This window comes from Neodiprion pinetum, chromosome 2 (assembly GCF_021155775.2).
Source record: "Neodiprion pinetum isolate iyNeoPine1 chromosome 2, iyNeoPine1.2, whole genome shotgun sequence".
Taxonomy (NCBI): domain Eukaryota; kingdom Metazoa; phylum Arthropoda; class Insecta; order Hymenoptera; family Diprionidae; genus Neodiprion; species Neodiprion pinetum.
Window position 1 is genome coordinate 31,822,087 of NC_060233.1, and position 24,649 is coordinate 31,846,735.

Below are 24,649 nucleotides of genomic sequence, written 5' to 3' on the forward strand. Positions count from 1 at the left end.
AAGGTATCAAATGATCGTTAACGTTGTTTGAATCTCGTTGTTCAGCATTCGTATGAATTACCCTGTCATCCTTTCCTGCACACATCCATACCTAGAACAAACCTTCCTCAATTATTTTTATTCTCAATCAAGTATCGGGTAGTACCGGGATTATTGAGTTACCTCAATTATTAAAATCGATAATACGGAGTTAAGTACCTGATTGAAGTGAACGTGTAATTTTATTTTTCCGAAACCGCCTTTATCGGTTACCGCAGGCGGTAGAGCTTTTTACTTCTTTTATTTCTCGATACTCTAAATAAGAAGTGCATCTTCGGCTAGCTATAAACAACACTTTTCCTGGCTCGGCAGTAGCTCCTCTTTCCTTAGCGCTCACGATTTTGTGCTATTTCTTGTATTCTGAATCGTTTACAGATTAAAATGCAGATCAGCTTGGAACAAAAGTTCGAAGGTGATGTTTTAATTTGCACGTTGCGGTGTTTTATAATTATTATCGCGATTCCCAGGCATATAACTATTATACCTAGACGAACTGTACGGCTGTAAGATCCTGAGTGTCGTCGCTGTTCGCTTTGAAGTTTCCTCTACAGTGGCCCTTGGCTCGCCCTGAGCTCTTGCTCTTTGCTCCTATGCATCGATTAATGCACTGCACTTCTAAGCGTGGACCGGAGGGCTTGTTGATTAAAGGTACAGAAGCTCGAGTCGAGCGGTAGTTGAATCGGAAATCAAATTCAAACTCGAGGAACACGGTTGAGCCGCGGTGCGGTAGCGATAATTAAAATTTTAATACGATAATAATTTGTCGTAAGTACGTAAAGATTATAGTGGAAAAGTGGAAAAACTCTTTGTGCGGTTCCGAAACCCGTGGCGTGCAATCGAGGGTGAAGAGGAAGGAAGCGGTTGAACAGCGGAACGGGATTTGGGATGACGAAAAGTGAAAAGCGGCTTTTTCCGAGTTCAAAGGTGCAGGATGTATATATAATAGAATAGCCAGCAGGGAGAAACCCACGCACGGAATCCCGACTCCTAACTCTGCGCCAAAAGCGCTTCCAAATCCCTACGAGAGTAAGGAAAATTATATTTGAATCGCCAAAAACAGAAGTAGGTATAACCGAGGTATAGATATACAGAGTTGGGGCCGAAGGGAGAAGGCCGAGGGGAATTCGCGGTCCGTCGGTAATACCTGCAGCAATAGTTACACGCTGAATTTTATTGTAAAATACGAAAATCCCCGGTATGTTCAGGGGGAAAATCTCACAAATGGTAAATCCACAAACAATATTCCTCCTACCGTTGAATCCAGCAATGTGCCAGCCAGTCTCCGGCACGGACAAGGTGGAGCATGCGCTCGTGTGTGTGTTTGCGTGTGTGCGCGATCTTCCATAAGCGGCAAAGGTCAGTTAACCCGAAAGAATCAAACGTGGAGCACGAAGAGACGGAGGGACGGAGAAACGGAGGGGCACACTTGCAGGGCGCATCGCGGGAAGTTGAGATTCTGCAGCGGAGCAAAGCCTCTTCTCGAAGCTGCGGGGGTGGGCCGAGGTCCCGGTCCCGGTCCAGGTCCAGGTCCAGATACATTGAACTCCCGCGAACCCCGGGCCGACTCCTTTTCGAGCTTTGGGGATCCGCGAAGCTTTACGAATACGATTCTCGGCGCTGGTACCGGCCGCCTGCCTGCCCGACTGCCTATCCTGGAAAGTTTATTCCGGATGATGCCTGGCCGAATGGATTGTACCCTGCGGAAAAAAGAACCTCGATGTATGCCGCAAGACTCCAAGGGCTGGAGCAGAATTAACCGAACAAGTAGCCGTACCTTCCTGCACCATGCGGAGGACTCGGTCCGCTACAGTTCAGAGTTTTTTTTTCGCATATACAGGGTAGGAATTATTTTTACCGTCATAGTTTTTGGCTGGTTGAATCCTCGCTGTAGTGAAAATTTTTACCTCGTTTTAGGTCTCCGGCGTCCGTTATGCGATCGCATACCTGGTTCTGCAGGATCGTTGGAATGACGCCACCGACTCTCGGCACTTTCCAAAGCCGAGGCATTTAACCAACGAATTCAACGCCGACTGGAAGCTTCGGTAGACGAGAAGCATTCGGCAAGGTCTTTGGAGGGACGAACGTTCTCAGGAATTTCTAATCACTCGTTGTTACTCGATTATACCAAAGTTGCCGGCGAGACTTCTGGGTGTCTTATTTATAGCTGAAGGATACTTCGCCTGTAATAATTAACAGATGCATCGAGTCATTGTGAATTGCGGGTGTCTCAATCTCGAAGGATACGATTTTCGAAGGCGAGCTGATTCCCTGTAAGGTGGACATCAAAGCCGATGGTCCTTCCGGTTAGAGTGCAGTCAGGTCCTTGCGGCAAGGTCTGATCACGGTCTGTAGAGGATGCTTATACTGCAGCCTGCACCGAGAATAAAGAAGCGGAGGTATTTCGGATTCCGAAACTCCTTGCGGAGTTCTGGATCAGCCAAGGACTTCGGCTAATTTGCTCAAACGCTGGTTCAGCATCGCATCGCTACATATTGTCAGCTCGCAGAGAGCCACTAACGCTTGGACCTTTGATCCTCCGCCTCGAGGCTAGCTCATCTTGCACACTTTGTACAACAGTGTCGAGAATGTCGTTCGTTAGTGACTGCGTAAAAAAATTATCATTCAGTAGAAGATGTGTGAATGTGACCAACATTAATCATGTACAGAATTTAATTATATGAATTATAACGATGACAGGTCTGTAGTGCTCGGTGAAACGCTGGAGAAAGTTTATATATATGATCATATACGCGATCATGTAGATTAAAATTAACTGACAGGAACGAAGGTGCGTAGAACCGTATGTATCCGTAAAACTGAAAAACTGAGGTCTAGAAAAAATATTTTTTTCAGCTACATGGCATGCTCTTGGAAAATATTATGTTTTCGAGTGTGCTGAATTCAAAAATGACTTCTGGTTCCCTCCGTCACGTACAGTATTCGTGAAAGTTACACGGTGTATGCATACCAATAAAAAAATCATGACAATAATGAAAAAATCATCACTTTACCAAAACGAACTAAACAATATTTTTTATGGAATTAAACAAACAATTTCTTTGTAAAATGTATTTACCAGTCCGTGTTCATTCTTTTCGTCTATGAAACCTTTTCTTCCTCTCTTTGATACACCTCCGAACACGCTTCCGCTTTCCATTTTCTCTTTCCCTGTTTGTATTTATTCTTGCGTCTCGCTCTGATACATATTAAATGGAAGTAAAAAATTACATTTATATACAATTTTTAGAATCAAGAATAGCATACCAGATTTAGAATTAAACGGGAGTTACACTCGAAATGAAACTAAAAACACGAGTTCAAAGATTGGTTAAGACAGAATTTCACAATTGATTGACAGCCACACAATTATCCTTGCATATTTTTTCGCATAGGTTATTGAAGCAAGTGATTTATCGTGATAGATTCACAGTGGACTTGAACCAGGAATTATACATATATTGACTGATTTACTCGTACTCGAGAGTTGTGTGCCGGAATTCCACCTCGCAAAAGACCTTATGCTTTCTTATGTTTGTAAAATTTATCACGACAAGAACAAAACAAATTAAAAAAAAAAATAAAAAGAAGAAGAATCACCTCGTCTACTTGCCCCGCTTTCCCCAGTCATCAATTGATGTCTGTCATTGTTAATGGTCGTGAATTCATTACGCCGAGAGAGTGCACGTGTAAAATAAATAAAGAATATAATTACAGTAAGAGGTTGCGACTTTGTGGTGGTAATTTTTTCATGGTCAAATTCCCGACTTTTTATACAATTTCATCGTTCATTAATGCATGCACGATATGAAAAAAAAAAAAAAAAAAGAAAAAAGTATTACACGCATACGAAACTACGAAAGATACTAATCGTCGAGGCTAACGAACTTGCGGTCTGAAATCGTAGGTATACCTGAATTTGTCACAGCCATAGGTGGCTGTAACATGTACCGTAAGTACCGTAGACACGGCCATAAAGTACATCCAGAGCTATACTAGAGGAGGATGTCCTTTTGAACCTTTACTGGCAGCGTGGCGTGCCAAGCTTTTAGCGTACAATAAGAACGCATAAATTATTTTAATAGCTGTCCGCTATTAGCCATATACTCTCCTCTCTCCTCTCTTCCTATCGCTCACAGTTTCTCTCCCTCGTACGCGCGGCACTCACCGAGCCCACACATCGACCGACCGACCACACTGACTAATTTCGCGTTCCTGAATAGGTCCACTTAGCTTCTAGCCACTCCCAGGCGAATTCGCGTTTCAATCCGGTTACCCGCTTGTCTAGGATGCGAGGCGCAAACCCGAGAGCCTGTGTCGTAGTGCCAAGGACCATTCTCACGATTAATACAGTTCTAGTATTTTCAGTACAAAGATCACCGTGCGACTACATATATATTTCGTTTCTCTTTCGTCCGATCGAAGGTAAATTATTTTCAACATCACCTTTCGTTTCGTGCACCTGCTCGAATTTCCGCCTTTTTCAATGGCTCGTATCTTTTCTTTGCTTTTTGTTATATGTTGTTCTAATTATTTATTTTTATTTTTCCCTTTTCCGCCATTTTTCAGGAACCGCTTGTACTCCCGCACAGCGCAACGGGTCCCGGGTTCTTCAGTCTCGGAAATTCTGCCTCGTGGTTCTAGCCGGAGCACAATAATTAGAGGGCGTAATTAGTGCCAATTAACGGAGTAGTGAAACAACCCGAGACCCGTCTTTACTCTCGTTGACTCACCCCTTCGGGGCTGCGTCATTATGTACCTATATAGATGTATATTAATGAACCCACCCTCCCCCCACCACCCTTCACTCTCACCCCCACCCAGCACCCCCTCCCAGCTCATGCTTACCGAGGCGGAGATACCCTCAAAATTTGTACCAAAGATATGCCTGCTGCATTTTATACCGAGTACTTTTTTTTTTCTTTTTTTCTTTCGTACGATATAACATATTCACATGTTGTTTTGCCAAAGGGAAATATGAGTAGGTATCGACGTGTTTTGCATTCGAGATAAGGAGGCGGATGATTTCAAAGATGAGAATTTTATAAGATTACATCTGTTTAGAAAATTCCGGCAGTGATGATACATTTAATAAATCGTCAGAGATGCTCGGTAGCACAATTGTCGATTTTTACTCAACGCGTCAAAATTTCACATATTTGCTAGTGAATTTCGTTCATTTATAGAGATGTATACAGTTGTTTCCATTTTTCTCATTAGATTAAAAAAAAAAACAAGGTAAAGATCAATAGTATAATTAAAGTGAAAAGTAAAATTTCCGTACTTTAGAAGGAAAAAACGCAACCCTTAGTTTATAACATCTCATTTACCTTATGGGTTATTTCCGCAGGGTTGCCGCGTTCGCATGCAAATTGATAATATACATCGGTACAAATCGACGATGTTTATCCGGTATAATTTTCAGGGGGTGTATTGGTTGCATTTACGGAGGTCGAAACGAGGCTGGAGATACGGCAATGGCATTGTAGTAGGTGTACAACAGCCTTTCCGCGCTCAGTGAGATAGCTCACTGGTTAAATCGGAACTATTTAGAGGCTATCAGAGGCTCTCTACACCGTCCGGTATTTGAGAAACTATTTCATAGCTCTGGAGCCCTCCGTTTTGCTGCCTTCCTCTCCTCTCCTGACCTGTGCCGAGTATCCTGGAGCGCAGCAAGCCTGTACCGAGATCGCAGGCTACTAATATCCTAGATATAGTCTAATTTATTACCCTGTCCTGCACAACCACTCCGAATATCTACAGTTTATAGTTTAATATCTAAAGGGTCTTGATACATTGCCAAATTACACATTTACTCTAACTATCTCTCGCCCCCCATCGCCGCCTCTTCTTACGGCTATATGTATTCCTTGTACCCAAACACTTGCGTCACGCTTATCTATAAAGTATAAGGTATACCTCGAATCGGTGTCTACCCTGCCATTTCTATTTATTCCTATTTTCCATCTTTATAAAAGCAACTTTGATGACTTGACCGACCGGAATGTCATTTAATGCAAAAATCAATTGATCGGTAGAGAAGTCCCGTGAGGATTTAAAAATCCCTGTGAGTCTGATAATATTTCGAAAATGCGATAAACGATGTTCAATACATTCGAATCACGATCGTTATCATATCTAGTTCGTACCTTTCTTGATTCCATCAGAAATTCTTAAAATGTCAGGGTTCGGAAAAATTTATTTAAACCCTCTCTACATAATTACCCGTTTCGAAGGGATTATTGACGTTCAGAATCTTTGCATTGTACGTTTGTGCAAGGAGGAAAAAAAATTCTCTATTTATACCGCATATATTCATATAATTGTATTCTTTTTTTTTATATTATTTACTCGCGATTATTCACACGAATCTGCTTGCTCTTTCGACTTGACTTTTGATATATTTGTGCATCCAATTTAAGAATAACATTGACGTACAATTGTACATTGCAGATGTACGTGTACGTATATAATTCAATACGAATCCGTGAGGTATTGTAAAGCTAAAACTCCACCTGTTCAAGAATCGGGAATGCATGCTGTGGCAGGGTGATCACAACGGTGATAACGGTATTAACAATGATGATAATAACAATAATTATAATAATAAACGGAGTAGTTTGCCGGCTTTGTGACAAATAATACTGTTTTACTGACAGAGCTCCGACGAACGAGATGCCGGGCGGGTTACACACTAATGACGTCATTATAATTACAAACGCCCGTGCTAGACGAGAGAGACGAGGCGACGGGAAGACTTAACCGACCGACCGACCGACCACCCTTACCGTCCCACCCCCGTCGTTCTAACTCTCTACAACCTCTCTACACAACCCGACGACGCCATTTAGACGACAGGGATTTACTCAAATATTCCAGTTGTGTTCTTTTTTCTTTTTTTTTCTCTTTATCAACCTTTATTTCGAATTAAAGATATCGTGTAGAAATAGGTTTAGAGAAGGGAGAGACGGCGAATTATTTCGCAAGTTTTTTTAAAAAGAAATTGTCTAATATAAGCGAATTAAGAACCGACTAATCGAATTTCTGCTTATCGATTCGCGTATCGATTGAAAAGAGAAACAGCTCTTTCATGCTATTTAGCGAAAGATGTTTTTACAAAAATTGTCTCATGCATATTTATAATATACCTAATGACCATTAAGATTTATTATCAAGTTTTGCTAATTATCGTGACCCAGAAAGAAATACCGGTGTTAAAATAGTCCGTTTCGTCGACATTTGAGATGATTGTAGCAGTGTTCCAGATCCTTCAGTTTCTATTTCAAACTCGAGGTTACACTGTGCGTTCCTTCGTAAGATTTACGATATGTACATTTGAGTTTATTTAGACAGGACCGTTCAAATGTCTATTCTACAGCCGTCTCGTGAGTTCACCGGGTAGTTGAATTCTTTGAGAAGAATTGTGAAAACGCGGCACGGCTCATAGTGATTAAAATTCGTTTACATTATACTTCAGGGTTTTCGTATATGACAAATCTCGCGAAGGCTTCTTCATTTAACCATTATTTGATTAAACTCTTTTTCTTCTCCTCATTTTACTTTCAATTATTCCTACTTTTTATATCAATTGTAATGTTTTACTCGCAATTCTATACCATGGATGACAGTTTCGACTTCGTTAAATAAAACTTCTCGCGCATAATATTAAAGCTTTAATCTGAAGCTGGGTAATCAGGTTCATCATCCTTTGGCAAATTTCGAACGATACTTTCTTCCACTTTTTGTCCCGTGCATTGATGATAGACTCATCACTCAACATTTTAGGCAAAAAATAGTTTTCCACTAATGTTGACTCTAAGATGAATTTGAACCGTTTTATTTATCAAATGGTAAAGGCATGTCAAATATAGCCAATATCTTATTTGTATGTAATAAAATTTAACAACTTGAAGATCAACGATCCTGCGCTATTGGCACTCATTCATTGCGCCGAGTGTGTGTGTGCGCGCGAATCGAAGAGAGGTATACAATGCGGATAATAAATGAGGCGGTAAATGGGAATGGCGACGTCGTTGACCGCCGGAATTTCCGACCAATAACGAAGCCTGCAGTTTGCAGAGTATCGGATATACGTATAGGCGAGAGGAGCGACGGAGATTTTAAGATACTTTAATGTCGCTGTACAGCTAAGCGTCTATGCTCAGAGCTCGTTAACGGTCATAGTTTGCTTCTGGAATTAATCGTCCTAGCACCAACCCCGCCAGCTTCAATACCTCGGGAATAGATTCTAGAACATTCCTTGTTAATTAATTTTCAAAACCGCGATACTCCGAGGAATTCGGCAGAACCTTTCGAATTCCCCACAGCCTTTTGCACCCACGGAAATTATACAATGTACCGCGAATTACGTTTTACGGTGTGTGTTTGGGTATAACAATTCGGCGTTGCAACAGAATGCCCGCTTTCTATTAAAATACTACCATTGGATAATGAATAACTTCTCGCTTTTTTTGTCTTACAAGAAAAGGAAGACGATTCGATTAAATCAGGTAAATTGGTTTACTTTTGTATTAGTTTATCTTTTGAGATTTTCTTTTGAATAAAGAACTAATATTTATGTCCGTCTCATTTATTCCTTCGTACGTTCAACATTTAAATTAGCCCGTTCATGTTTTGCTCCATGTTTTTTTGATTACGTGACAATTTTATCAGCGAATACTAATAATTTCAACTTATCTTCTGGAAAAATCTCACCTACAGGTTCCAAAGTTTTTTAAATATTCTATTCTTGAATGTACCAATAACAACGACGGTGCACGTAATTATTGAAATCGTGATTCGAACAAGTTGTGAGTAGTTTTATAAATGGACCGGTCACTTGATATTTGAATAAATTATTTAAAAAATTTTAAAGGCGATTACGAAAAAGATTAAATCCAAATTGCCGCAAAAAACGGTGTTTTCTGTCTAACGCCCCCTCATAGAATTTCGTTCGTAGACGAATTATCCCATTGCTTTATTGCGTAGCTTATAAGCTCTGTTTCATAGGCGTGCTTACTCACATGGTGCAGCTGTAAGTTGACTCCGTTTCCGCTCGGACTATTATGGGATGCGAATAATGGATACGTGAAATAGCTTCTTGTTCCAAAATAACATTTCCATTTCGTCGTTTCCCAAATATTGTGATCTGATGTGTACACGCACTGGTGTTACGTAAAGAAATCAGGGGAATATTACTGGAACAGTTTCGTTGCCGCAGGTTGTCAGTTCCACGATTTAGATATCATTATTTCGGGATCGATTCACCTGTCGACTGATACTCGCGGTTACATATTTGCAATTGGCAGCCCGCTGAGAGCCCTGTTCGAAGAATCTGTTCGCTTCGTAAACATTTACGTCTCGCTTCGCTGCCCCTTGATAATTCGACACAATTTAACAAACCGACACGTGGCCGTGCGAACCGTAAATTTTACTCACCGTTTTCCATCGGCATAACGTTGTTGGTACGCCGGTAGATTGTATACAAATTTCCAAAGCAATTTTAACACTAATTTTTAAATAGATGATACAATTTACAGTGAACCAACAGCTGGATGAAATAATTACAGCATGTTTAGACTCGGGGAAAATGAAATTAAATCACGAGAAATTCGCGCGAAAACTCTCATCTACAACATATCGTGTGTGCACCGAAGGGGTTGTGTTTTTATAAATTGGATTTTAATCCCTTCTTTACGTTAGCAAAGTACACGTATAACCTGAGTACAACGTAATATATTTAACCGCAAAATCGTGGCTTCTGCGCTTCCACCGATGCTGCTGTAGTATAGGTGGGGGTGTATTCTTTTAATTCCAGACTGTTTAAAACTACGTAAATTGTACGACCTGTTTCACCGCTGCACAATTTCCAGACTTCCGCACAGGATTTAATACCGAAATGTGGTATTTCTTACCGCATCCGAGCGGAGAGTAACCGAACACCAGTGAAGAAAAAAAAAAAAAAATACAAAATACTTGTACATTTCGTATGATATTTTATTCTTGAAGGATTTTATGATTTTCTCGCGAGACGTGAGAAAAATAGATACCCACTATTATTCCAATTAAATTTTGGACTAGGTACTCAATTTTTTTAATTCTGGTATTGAAATTGGTGAAATGATTTTTCTATCACTCGCTTAAAATTCCTACTTGTATTATTATTATTATTATTATTATTTTTTTTTTCTTATTGTCAAACAAATTAGAGACTACCAAAACGAATTAACTATTTAATAATAACTAATCAATCAAATTAATTATTACAGAAATTGCATAGTTGGCAATGAGAACAAGTATCGTTTGATTAGTTCCTGAGTAGTTGAGAATTTAATCGAGATTAAACAATCAAAAACAAAAGATTGAGAATGACATGAATGACCCAAAAAATTGAAGAATATTCTGATGAAAAATATCATTAATTTTATATTTCTCCTTTCCAATTACTTGCGATTGAGATAATTTTTCAAACAACACGTATGGATCATCGTCTCTAAAATATCATCTCGCAATACACAAGTAACCACAGGGTAGAAAAAATAAATATAACAGGACCGTCTAGCGTCTGCACGTTGTTTTTACCTTTGCGCACCTAGAACGTATGTCTGCATTTACGTATTAGTTTCCGACCTTGTCGGTCACGTGTCTATGTGAACGAGTTTGTGGGGGTGGGTGGCTAAAGAATGGCCGACGAATGTTGCGTGGGAGGCAGAGGTCGGCAGTTCAGGTCGCGTGTCAATAAGTGGACTCGGGTAGGTACCTATACTTATCGGCACTCAATTATTTATCAGCATTTCATCGTTCTCCATCCTCCACCCCCTCCTACGACCTTATATTCGCATGTTACCGCCGCCTTCGTATTCCGCCCCCCAACCCTCCTGCGCTCCCTTCTCCGTACCTGTGCATTAACACACAGAACTCGCGTGCATGTACACATGTTCTTACCCGGGCACATCGGCACGGACTGTACTGCTCGTTTGCCAGTCAGCTAGAGCTACCCACGGTAATAAAAAAGGCAATTATCTAAATTATACAGGAGCGAAGCTGACTGTGAGGCAGTCCGACGGTTTGCCTCGGTAGCTTCGGCTATTCCTCATGGGTACGGTGTCCTCTTGGTGCGTGGATACAATCGCAAAGTACTTTATACATACATACCGCGATTGTACGCGGAACACTTTAACCGAACCTTGGAATATGTATCTCGAAATCAAATGGACTTGCGGGGAATCTGTTTAATTTTTACTGAACCGGAATGAAAATAGGTGTTTCGACGAAAGTTGACGCGGTTTCTTTTCTTGTACGAGTTCGGAGTAATCAACTATTCTCTCCGCGTCGCTGCAATCGTTCTGCAGTGTTATGCTTGCAGTTTTACTTTTGGTTCAGTGCCCTTTACCATCACACTTCCGCCGCTGTTTCGCCTTCTTCTATTCCCCTGCCTTCCCGCTTCCAGCTTCCTACTTACTCTTTACTTTCTTTACCCTCGGCTACGACGAGCCTGCGCAGCTCGTACCACTTAGGTTTAATGACATTAATTAAAACGCGTATCAATAATTGAATCTAAATTGAATTACATTTTAATCTGTTTAAGCAATCTTTTTGGACCCGTGACTCTATTATCTTTACAACGACACGGCCAGCACTACTATTACATATAGTCGATGGTTGAAATTACGTGCTGTACGTGCTACACGGTATGTAATGCTACTCTGGTCTGGATTAATTCGTAAATTCGTTTTACGCGATCAGAATTCCAATTTCCCCGGTCTTCGTTCATTAAGTACGTTGTACAAGTCGATAATTGTTTCAAAATTCAGCACGCTATAAACGCAGTCCATCGTCCGTTCGACAAATATAAAAATTCACGACCGCGTTTCAACAAGGTGAGATCCGATTGTTGCGAAACGGTGTAATACATGTCAAATTCCGTGATAATTGAAAGTCCTTGGCTTACTGTTGTATAATTGCAGGTAGCGCTCTGCCAAGTCCCTACTAAGGCGGTAATTAGTGACTAATTGATACGGGAGGGATGATGAAAGGATATTCGCGGTGGTGATCGAGGTCAGTGCCATGGATATCAATGGGATGAATTACCAGCATTACTCTTTTTGACTTTCTCGACCGATGTTCGAACCCTTAACGAACTCGTGTATACAGTAATTAGAGCGGATATTAAATATCGCGTAGACATCTTTTCCGTTGTTGTTTTTTACTTCTACGCGTTGCGGTAACGGTCGGTGTGTTTACAGGATTAACGAAGAGAAGCCATTCCCTGACGGACGGTTGGACAGACGGGCTGCTGGTAAACGAGAGTATTAGCCGCAGCGTGTGAACAGAAATAATGAAATATGGGAAAGCTTTTAGCTTTTAGCTTTTAGCGAATGTCTGATCTGGGGTTCCCTTCGTTGTATCTCCCTCTCCCCGCGGCCGCCGTTCTACCAAAGGATACGGCTAGCTGTACCTACACTCGGTTGGACAACAACGCGAAACCAGCCTAAATGATGCATCGAGTCATTTAACGCCGCGGAGGCTGAGCTGGTAGAGAGCAAAAAAAAAGTGAACAACACCGATGATGAAAATTGGAATAAATTACCCTCTTACATTTCTGGATTGAACGTCAAACTCTCCGCTGTTTCGGACGATTCGCAATTAAACGTTCGCACTGTGGGAACAGTAACAGTGCAAGGAAGTCCATCGACTGATTAGAACAATATTTTCCTTCCCGAATTCGGAGCCAGGAACCCGAACATCTCCCCCCCCCCCCCGCCCTCCTCCTCCTTGTTTATACGCTCAACAGTTATTTCTGTGGATAGACAAGTAGACGCGAGTCCCGGTCCGTTGATTCCTAGACTCAAAGGATGGATACCTACTGCAGAACCAACACGTCCTCGTCGTCTCAACCGGACGCAAATATAGACGAGCCAAAGGATGGGATTAAAGGGATGGTCCTTAATTATGCATTGTCCAACGCTCACATCGAATCCCACTATTTCCGGCCTGGAACCCTCTCGAGATCAAGAAACTCGAACAGCCACGTTGCCGATCCTCTGAATTTTCCTGCCGATGAGCTCTTTTTACCGGAATTAGGGAATTGACTCTCTTTTGACTTTGATGATTTCATCGTAGTAAGGTTTATTTTCATTGAAATGGTCGTTGCGAAGGCTGGATGGGGAAAAGAGCATAAATCAACAGTATCAGAAGGCCTGATGATCGAGTTCTCTCGACAAAAATCACTCGGGGATTTTTCGTTTCTGATTTAATCCCCCTTGCAGACGACCCCGTTGACTTTTTTTCATTCTCTTCTCAACCGGGATGAAATTCCTCCGTGTGTACTTTCTTTCATTGTTCTACAGCCGTAACGTGTGGCTTCGGACTTTTAGATTGTAAGTTGAAAGTTGGGGTTCCACGGGGCAGAGAAGGTCGAGGAAGAGGAGAAAGTACACAGAGGGTGGCGAGTCGTCTACTGCGAGCAGGGATGGAGGCGGAGGTGGGGGTGGAGCACACGTACATCACTAATCCGTCACTAACGAGCCACCACCCGCCTGATGGGGGTTGCACTGGCGTAGCCTCCGCAAAATCCTCCCTCGAAGATACCAGACGCAGTGGTGCTAAAGTCGGGAATCTAGCCCATGGCAAGTGAACAATCAAAACAGCTCAAGAGAACCGTTTTCTACTTCAATTTTACCCTGATAACTAATCGTTCTCGCGCGTTTCACATTTCGTTTAATTGCAGTTTGGTTAGAAATAGACGCCTATTTCCAGTGATCGTTGATTCGATGCTTTCTTCAAAGTCGACGATAAGGTATCCGCTGCTGTTCGCGGTCCATCACCTCCGTAGTCCTTGGCGTTCAGAGCTCGGAGCTTGGTTCTGTGGAGGGAACGCCACTGAGTCCCAATCTAAACCAATCCAATCTACACTGCGGGTCCGCAGGGTGGTTAACTGGGTGGTGAAAAGGCGGGGGAGGAAGTGGGTGAGGGGGTGGATGGTTGGGTGATCGTTGAAGGAACGAGGAGGCATCTTCTAATTGGCCCCCGCATCGCCACCATCTTCGGCCTCTAGGACAATTACACTTGTAAGTTGTTGAAAATTTCTGAATGTGTGTATGGATCCTGAATGAAAGTCCGACATTTTTTTGCTACTTTTTTTATAAGCGAGCCGGAAAGAAATTACGCTACATGGATGGGGATTACTGTAAGATGCGTTTAAGGAGACCGATACGAGTACAAAACGGATGAAAAAGTGGGTGAAATTTGGGAATTTATGTCTCGACAACCAACGGTTCGATTCGATCGGGGTTTGTTTTACTAAAGAGTACGTCCACAGAGCTTCGTTTACTTTTTCTTTTTTATTTCTATCACAATCAATTAGTAGCTAGCATTGTCATTCACAAAATGATGTCAAGTGACATGTTTCGTCCATATGCCTTTGGATGAAATGAACCCCGATCGAATTGAAAAATTGATTGCCGAGGTAGAAATTTCCAAAATCTACCCACTTTTTGAGCGGTCCACTCGTACACAACCCCCTTGAGCACCTAGGATAGGGGTACGAAGAGGGAATTAGAAGAACGACGTAATTTTGATGATAATAATAATGATGATGAAAGGTGTTCGTTGTACCGTGTATGTGGGGTCGCGGCACGACGACGGGTCGAGTTTAGCTGGGTGATTACAGCCGGCTGGTTTTGAGATTAATTGCGTTACCGTGTGAATTAGTGAAATGAAATAAGATAAAACGAATTTAGGGATTTAATGAAATAACGAAACACCTCTCCCTGGATGAACGTCACTCACGCTTTCTCTCTTTACTCTCTTCTCTTCGCATATATGCAGCGGAGACGCAAGTGGCCATATAGCTTTGTTGTTTCATTCAGATGTGGAAAATATGGAACAGAGATTAAAGGGTGAAAAATATTTTTTAAACAAATAATGAACGAAAGAATATTACACCGTTCGATGCTTTGTTAGGTGTGAAATTATGAGAAATTGAACAAATATTTCGTCCGAGTGTACTCGCAGTATAATATTTTACGGCCTTGTTAGTTTTGGTTCCGTTACGATCCTTCGGTAAAGCAGCTTTGGCTAAACTCCCCTACACCTGGGGATTCACCCTCGTCCTTGAAGGGTCGCGATCGATTTCTACCAATTATTAGTTGCCTAACGGATCCTAAAACGGAAGAATAGGTTTGATAGAATTTCTGGCTCTATGGGAAATTACGTCCAATCGGACATTTCTGCCCTTGGTTTGTGACGTCACGTAGTATACCCGATAGTCCCGGTTAATGGAATTCAATTTTCTCTTTATCCTTCTCTTCCCTGTTCTTCCCTCCAGATATCCACCCTCTCGCGTCGCCTTGTTAGCTCGGCTAGCTGTTACATCGTCGGGTATAAAATAGTAAAAATAGAAAGAACAAAAAAGTAAATAAAAACATAGTCAGAGAAACAAACGCGTGAAAATTTATTCGTTCATTCTATTAATTTATTGTTTATTGTTCATGATCATATCTTTATCGTTAAAAATTGTCACAGCCCTTCCACGAATCACGCATGTACGTGCCTATAGGTGGATGCATAACGAAAACGAGACACAGGCAGCGGGGGTGGTGGACTTTCTGCAAATAGAATACGAAACAAGTTTTGCAAATTGAGACAGGGTGGACGAAGGTGTTGCGCAGCTTTGGTGGGTGACTACCCTTCCGACAGGCTTCGCACGCAGGAGAGAAGGTCCTAATGAGGACTCTCCCCATTCCTCCCCCCAGGGCTACCGATAACGAAGCATCCCCTTCCTCGACGTCTCTCTCTCTCACCCCTTCGCAATTTGCTCCATCCCTACCCGTACCAATCACACAGAAATTATTATCGTCCGACCACGCCGCCTCGCCTGCCTTCGTTCCTGACGATCTCTCTCTCTCTCTCTGTCTTTCACTCTTTCTCGATATCTCCTTATGGCGCGGCGCCACGTTGCCCTTGCAACAACTAAGCCAACAGTAACGACCTTTCAGCCTCATTTCGGATTTTTTAAGCCTCTAATTCCACCAGTTTGCACCTCAGCACGCGATATCCTTAATCTATTTCGCTTCGTGCTGCTGCTGTTGTTGCTGAAGACTCGAGTCTTTCCTTCTTCCCTACGCCGATACTCGTCACTGACCCGGATGTACAATGTACGGGATGTTCCACGCCGTTTTGACCCTCAACCCTTTCAATTATTTTCGTCGTGATTATCTTCTGCTTCTTCGATTACTCGTACCCATGCTCTTTGCTAACAAAGCAACGAGAACGAACGTATTCATCTTTGAATTTTTGTCATTGCTATTGGGAGGGAATAAATTTATGCAATTCTTCAGCGGTAAAGTTTTCATTAAAAAAAAAAAGAAATAATCTCACAGTAAGGTTATTATTATTTTTGGAGGCAATGACTTTGACTGATTTGTTACGTTTGAAAAAAAAATTTTGCGACACAGTGTGATATAAATTTGACCAATCGTTTAAAAACCTGTCTTATTAAAGCTCACACATGGTGGAATTTTTCAACACTGAAAACATTTTTATGAAATTTTTTTTCATCACCTTCGCCTAACAATAATTCTCTACACTAATTTTTCACTCCGAATACATTCAATTGTTAAAAGTTCCATCGATGAACAGACTTTGGTAAAAATTAGCTGCTTCGTAAGTACAGTCAATTATACCTATTATACAAATAAACGAATATCCTGGCATCGCATCGTTTCCGAACAATTCCAAGTAACGAATGGATGAAAATCGATGAAACGAACGAACGAAATAAAATCATGGATCAAATAGTAGAAACGCGGTACGGGATGGGCCGTAAAAGAGGAAAAAAAAGTTCTAATTGGAGAAACGTGCGTGGTGGATGGAGTTAAGGGTGATTATACGCCTCTCCGGCTCTCTAGCCCCCTCCTCTCTCTTTCTCTCTCTCTCTCTCTCTCTTTCACCACGAAGGGTAACCCGGCCCTCCGAAGTCCCTTGTTACTCACATGCTAATTCTTCGAGGGCAAACTCTTCACTCTCAGCAGAGTGGCATACAGGGATCTTATAACAGCAGCCCGCACCGTGCATACACCATATTACGTGTGCAGCGAGGATGAAAACTAAGAAGCACCGAGCACCGAGCACCGAGCTGGAATAGTTAAAAACGATTTGCAAAAAAAAAAGAAATGGAAAAAAAATAAAGAAAAATAGGAAAAATGCAACCCGATCCTTCCAAAAACTGAATTCGTCTTTCGACCCTGGTAACGCAGTAAGTTTTAACACGATATCACCGAGTTGTCGAACGAGCATTTCTATATACCGTATAAACCAGGCGCAGAATTATCGATAATGCAATGTAATTCGGCCCCTTGTTAAGAGTTCGCAGGGACTGGGTAAGCGTCAAGTCAAACATTTCCCCCCGTCGGCTCGCTGATCGGCCGGAAGTCTTGTCATTGGTTGATTGTGTTACCACGACTACTGCCACCACCCCTGTTCTCGAGGACGGTAAAGTAGATTCCCATCAACAGAGGGGTAGTTATCGGTCTCGGTAACGCGTGACTTGCCTCCGAGATGTCCGGCTCCGTATTAAGAGTTAATGGCCGGTTCTATCGAGCCTTAATGGGAAAAGAATTGGACCGTTTCTTGCCGTTCGAATCCGGCAGCTCTACAGATATATATATATATATATGTATGTATGTATATGTATATGTATATGTATATATACCGGTTATATTCAGCCCCACGCAAAAATAATATTCGCGGAATCCGGTGCACAAAAAACAAAAAATGTGGATAACGTTTTTGCTGAAAATGATGTATATAGGTAGGTACATACCTCTCGTCTAATTCTCTCGAGGCTTTGTACGCTCGTCTCTACTATAATTGACGCTAACGACTTGTTAAATTCTCTTCTCGGCGTCCGCGGCGTGAACAACGCGACTCGAATAATCGTTCGAGCATCAAATCTGTGATGTTGGATCTTGTTTGGGGTCGCACGAGGTGCACTGCACCCGCTGTACAAGGGAGGTCTAATCCCCGCTAACAACCTACAAATTAAAAGCATTTTCTCACCCACAAAGGCGCTTTTATTCAGGCCGGCGCGCGGCGTCTCTTCTCGCTTTCTCCCGCTCCCGCAAGCTCCGTATCTTTTTCCCTCCTCCTCTTTATTCTTATTCTCGTTTTCATCTCTTTAGTCCCGAGTTTGCTATTCCTCATCCTCTTACTCTATACACGAGTACTCGACGAGTTCCTCCCGTCGTTCCATAATGCGGCCGCGGCTATAACAAGCATAATGTTCATTAAATCGTTCTTGCGGTTTCCTACAGATACGCGGTACCTGCTCATAGTTTAATTATATATGTGGGAGAGAAAAGGGATCGCGGTGAGCGGAGTGACACAAGAGAGAGAGAGAGAGAGAGAGAGAGAGAGAGAGAGAGAGAGAGAGAGAGAGAGAGAGAGAGATGGGCCGATGTATTGTTGCACGATGTCGGTTCATTAGTCCGTCGGTGAATTATTCCACATATCCGCCAAGAGTGAGCCGCTTGGACGGAAATTATGAGAAAGAGATTTCTGAAAGAGCATTACACGTTCTGGGTTAATCAGTGTTTTCCCGTTCTCAGGTCTGCAGGACATCCCGATTACCTTGTGGCCGTTTCGCGTCATTAACGATTCGCAATTAATGTGAGCGATGGTCGTTCGACTTGCGCTAACCAACCCGTGTGCTAAGCCTGCCAATGCAGTTTATTGCCTATTCTCATCCCGCAGCCGCCGCTGCGCGTCACAAAAACTTTCTCTCGTCAGCGTCAGGACCGTCTGTTGTCGTTCGAAAAAAGGACATATCGTTGCATATCGCTGTTCCTGGATATCGAAAAGTCGTCGACTTAACTGTCGAGCCTCGCAAAAATTGAAGTAGGGATAGTAACATACGCGCTCCTCGTTTCTCGTGTATTACGAAAAGAAAGAGGGAAACGACTCGAGCGTTACGGTTACATGCATAAATACATAAAAGCGTGCGCTGAAGGTATGAATATTTCAACCAATTCAGGGGGTGCTCGGCGTACCGAACGGAGACTACTAGGTAGAGATATTTGTCGTATACGTAGGCATTGTACGACCTGCGACCTGCGCGAATCCCCCACGCCTACGAAACCGATGGCTCTGTATAAGCGAGACTCCGTCCACTTCCCCCTGGCGAATCCCAGTCGCGGATAATGATGTCCAAGAACAGCAAACCGGGACCCGTCCTGGCCGTTGGCGTATGGGCGTATGGGTATGGAATCGAAGCTGAGGGACTGTATTTTTCAAACAATGTCCACTGTTATAATTTGCTCGCATGGCCAGTTCGCATAAATGATATACAACAATCCCCTCCGGTACCAAAGAGAGGCTGGGAAAAGAAATTCGTGGCAAAATCTGCGTTTGCGTACCACGTATACATATATACATAAAAATATACTACGATAAAGATGAATCTACGTTGTTATAAATCGCGCGGAAAGCTCAGGATATCAACAATTTATCGGCATTTTTTTCTCATAATTATTATACTTTGTAAGTTGATTGCGCGTTCGCAGGTATAAGATAACATGGGCAGCGAGGGATTATTGGCTCGAATACCAATTTTCATTCCCGTCGACTTTTAACCTACTGTACGTGTACGTATAATACGTTGTAGCCTTTCGCGTGATGCTAACTTTTGTACTTTTCCCCGATGTATTCGCCTCTCTGGTTCTGGGCAAGGTAAGGAGGAGGACTCCTTCCTCCAGGACTGCTAGCGTACGATTTAAATTGGATGCCAATTTACGAAACGGCCCGTCCAGTGTATATCCACATATGTGCTACTCGTATGTACGCAACATAACGTGCATTTATGGGTAGGTGAATCGGAAGCAGAAGGACGCCAGTCCTGCTCACTCAGAAATTCTGCTTTGTCGCGATCTATGTATGTTTCAACTTGTTGACAAATTTGGGAAACGTCTGCGAAACAGACGGTCTGAACCAGGAATTTGGTACAATTCGGATTTCGAAATTAAAAAAATAATTGGAGAGGAACCGTCAGCGATTTGGTCGGCATTTTTACCCGCTCGAATTTTCGTCAAATGCAGGACTCGCTCCTGTTTCGTTCTGGGAAACCCGGTTTGTACATTTCAAATACCGTATATTTGATTCACGTATGAAAAGGCGGTTCCGGGTCTGAGGTCAATTGACCGTACGCCTACCTAACTGGTACACTTGACCAAACTCGCCCTTAGCCTTCCGAATGTATATCAACCTACCTTATATCAACCAGTCTTGCAGCACCGAACGTCGTATAACGTGTAGCTTGAAAAACCTCCCCCAATCGCTCCGGGAACTGGACTAGACTCTCGTACATATCGAACGGAATGTACCAGATTTTTTCAAAACTGTTACCTATCACAAATTGCGTAGCTGCGGATTCTGTGCTTCTGCGCCGTTCCCGCGGCATTAATGGGCAACGAAACGAGGGAACCTCACGAATTTGGGAGGTGGCCCAAGAACAATCAGAAACACGCCACTTGGCAATACGAAATGCATTAGCGAACCGTGAATGAGAATAAGACGAAGAAATATGAGGAATAAAGAAGAACCTTCGGTGTATAAGAGTATGATCGAAATGGCGTGACCGAGAGTTGTCGGGACGTTCATGATTCGAGAACGGATCGTTAACTTGATTTTATTTTTACGATAACTCCGAGCGTAGATTCCCTCACATTTCGCTAGTTGCACACCGTCGACGAAATCATCCCCGCAGTGATTAGGTGATTAGACTTCCACTGCGTTTCGGAGCAATTGTGCGATTATATGTATATTGCCAAAATACAAATGAGGCGAGAGAAGAGTAACGAGTAACGATGTTTGCCGGTAGTATATAGGTGTATAGGTATGTGCCTATAGGGGGGAGGTCAAGGGAATAAATGGTGTTTCCAATTCCAATCAAGAGTAGATATAGGCACGTGCGGGGGAATGGGCAGGTGCACTGTTTGCTCGCCATATTGCAGAACGTGTTTGAATGGCTTATTGATCAAATAAGACAAATCGACTGGGTATTTTTGTTCGGATTGTTTGCTGGATGTATATGTATGTGTTTCGTTTAGATTTCCCTTAGCAAATATTTATTATAAATTACTCCCAGTCAATTTGTCTACCCCTGCAGCATTTGTCCCGATATACGTGTATACCTGTCTACCGCATGAAAATTCCGCACGTCTCTAGGACTCGATTTTCCAACTACAAAATTTCGCGCAGTGTGATTCTGATTACGAGATTAGACGACTGATTTGCACGAAATTCTTTGCCAAGGTATAATAAACTGGAAATGAGGAGTTTTTCACCCAACGATAATGATCGTCGTTGTTACTGTACGTAACTACAACAATTCTACGACAGTGTTCCGAAATGCACGAAGATCTCGACTTTGCGAAGGACCTTGGTTTCTAAGAACAAACACGCTTAAAATTTACACCGACTAATTATTACGACTAAAGGATGTGACTCAGAGTCGCATGATGCACGGAAAAAAATGTTACGTAGATTTTACATATCCTGTGGTGAATATATTTGGAGTCAAATCTACATCAATTGCGGTGGATCTACCTAAGCATATTGTAACTCTTACTATCGGATTTGTTAATCTTGCCACAACTGCTGTAGATTTAACTCCAACAAAGTGCTATATTCACCACAGGAGATGTAAAATCTACAATATTTTTCATTCCTTGCAGGGTTAGACTAAAGTCTTACAGCTTCTGACTCATCATTCCTGATTAATGAACTACTTTTTACACACAATCAACTATCGTGATATTCCATTTTTTCCTTCTTTTCATAATATAATGGCTAAAAATGAGGGAATATTAGGAAAAATTTAGTCAAGCAGACGGAATATGATTGATGGACGCGATGGATGAAATTAATCGTTTGATCACTTACCGTGCAACAATTTTATTTAACATTTCGTTCTCACTGTAACAAACGTGACGGATATACTTTGATTCACTATCGAAAGACGAGCGTACCAACCTACAATCGCAAAAATAAACAAAAACATGGCGCGTGCATTTTCACGCATTCATACATAAATTCGTCGCGTAATCCAGGCATTCGGTTATTACCCAAAAACACCCTGTATGACCCCCGTAAAATGTAGCCGTACACCATGCGCGGTGCAGGTGTGGAGTCAGGTCGAATGAAAGCACCGCTAATAGTAGTAAAATATTTGTTCATGCCCGTCGACTAGCACCGGCGCACACACCCCTGCAAGACTTGACTAAATGTGGGAAACGTTGGATGTGGAAATAAGCGGTCCGAAGACGGGGATGTGGAGGATGAGGGAAGAGAGGGGGAGAGGGAAGACAAGGGGGAGGGGAGGAGGATCGTACGCGAGCAGCGAAGAGGATATACATGCTACGTACCCACGTCTACGGGGTGCAGGGACATGGTGGAGGGAGGAGAAGGGAAGAGAAGGGAATGGAAGGGGAGGGAAGAGAAGAGGGGCTGGTCCCGGTGAGGCCTGTTACACGGTCAGCTAACAACCCCTTAGCTAGCCCCCTAAGGGACGCCAAACAAGTGAATCGCTCCGTGTCCTGATAACGACTATTTGATAATTCTCAATCTTCCCTTGGCTTACCTTACCTAACCTGATCCAACCCGAACCTTCCGAGCCTTCCTTTCGAGCTCGACTTCATCCCGGTCTGTGTTTCACCAGCTTGGTCAAGTCCTGCAGGGACGATATGCTGACCCTGGGAACTCCTGGTTGCCGTTCATTTTCACATGTTGATTTTAGCGCTGTGGTCATCTGACGGATCGTTCTATTAGCATCCTCCAAGAGTTGTAAAACAGATGGTAATTGTTAGCGAAAATTTCGAAAAATTGAAAAATGTGCAGACATTTTTGTTCGAGTCTTGATCAAGCTCATCGTTGTTTTCATTGAATCTTCCGACGTTTATCTGAAACGAGAAAAGCAATCCTCAATTTTTATTTCACGAGGATTTGACAATGACGGATTTAATTCCGGTTGTGGTGAACTCGCTGCGTCGGTTTTTGAGGCTCCATTTCGCAGTTCATGCGGTGTAACAATATCACGGAAAATTGTTACCGAAATTCAGAAAAGCTTCGTCTTGCAAATTATTGTATAAAAATCTTGCGTCATTTTCCCAAGACTCTGAACACGTGACGAAAATCTCCGGAACAAAGGGTGCTGCTATATAATGAAATGAGTTAAGGGTAGGTACACCAGTTACGATGAAAATTTCTAGAGAAGTAAATTCAAACATTTTACCGACATTAATACGATGAAAATTTCGTATGTTACTAATGTCAGTTTTACCAGGCACAATACTTGTCCCGGTATCGTTATATCGGTAAAGAGAAGGGGTTAGAAATCGGTGCAGCAGGGGTTTAGTTAACTCAGTTGAATTTTATCCACCCACCCACCGCGCCGCGCCTCGCTAACGATAAGGGTTGCCGGTGGTGGGGGTTTAACGATAGGACACAACGAGGGCAAAATCTGTTTCAGTGTCTTGCATGTCGTTAGGTAGGGCGTGGGCGTACAGTTATTGAACTAATTTCGTATCCCTGTATCTTGCCACCCCTATCCCTATCCCTCTCCCTCTCTCGTGGGTTCGCAGCTGTATACATAGTACACACACACACACACACACACACACACACACACGTCACGTACGCCAACGTGTACCTATAATACATATAACCATCAGCGGTGATCGGCGGTGTAATATGCTCGCACGTTTTTTTGACTTGAAGGGAAAAATCATGTATGTAACGTATGTGTATAAGCTGGGTAGGCGGTTTCGTTCACCCAGAGAAACCCTCGTCAAGCATTCAACTAGCCACACCGCGACGATGAACGAGTTATTTATCACCCGCTCGAGCAAGTGCGGCGATTGATTGCGAAGTAATCTACTATCTGAATATTTTATACCGTGTACATGTACATTATTGTACATGCATCCCCGTTTAAACGTATGCCGCGCGCATGTGTTTCGCACCCCCTGATATTTTCGTCACCGTATTTGCCCCTCTGCACCATGCGTCAAACGGGCAAATGTCGGTTCACTGTTGTATACACTTCCGTTGTAATTGTGATTGACAGGTGACGGTGACACCTCCACGCACTAAGTAACGCGATTGGGTATCCGACGCAGTCACCTGAAATGTCGAACGGTCCTTGGTACTTTGCAGATTCCCGTCACTCCGTGCAACGCGCTGTTTTTTCTCTCCGAGAACAAGTGTGAAAAGTTCCACTTTCTACACTGCGTAAGAAAAAAATTTACGAATAATTTCTCACTGATAACGAGCCAATTATTTGCGACTTTTTAAAATCAACGATCCTGTGAATAGTATAACCGAGGAAAAAGCGTGCAGGTAATTCGAATTTCATTGAGAGATATTCGTTCGTTTCATGTGTGTCTCGTTAAGTTTCGAGCAGACGCGTACACCGATATACCGTTTTTCATCTACACGTACATAATATATCGCGCGCGGTTACGAACTACTTTCTTCGAGGCAAAACTTTGTTAATTACACTGCTTATTACTCGACGCTTATGGGTAATTTCCACCATGTACAAGCTCCGGGGTATCAA

At 42.6% G+C, this 24,649-nt stretch overlaps 1 protein-coding gene and 1 long non-coding RNA gene across 2 annotated transcripts in view; one reads left to right on the forward strand and one right to left on the reverse strand.

The window, feature by feature from the left end:
- Positions 1-24,649, reverse strand: part of LOC124211344 (uncharacterized) — a 73,209-nt gene that overhangs the window by 35,919 nt on the left and 12,641 nt on the right. The gene's annotated exons all lie outside the window — the stretch shown is intronic.
- Positions 11,614-12,642, forward strand: LOC124211347 (uncharacterized). Its single transcript, XR_006881441.1, has 3 exons — positions 11,614-11,915; positions 12,003-12,093; positions 12,282-12,642. It is a non-coding gene; the product is annotated as an uncharacterized lncRNA (long non-coding RNA).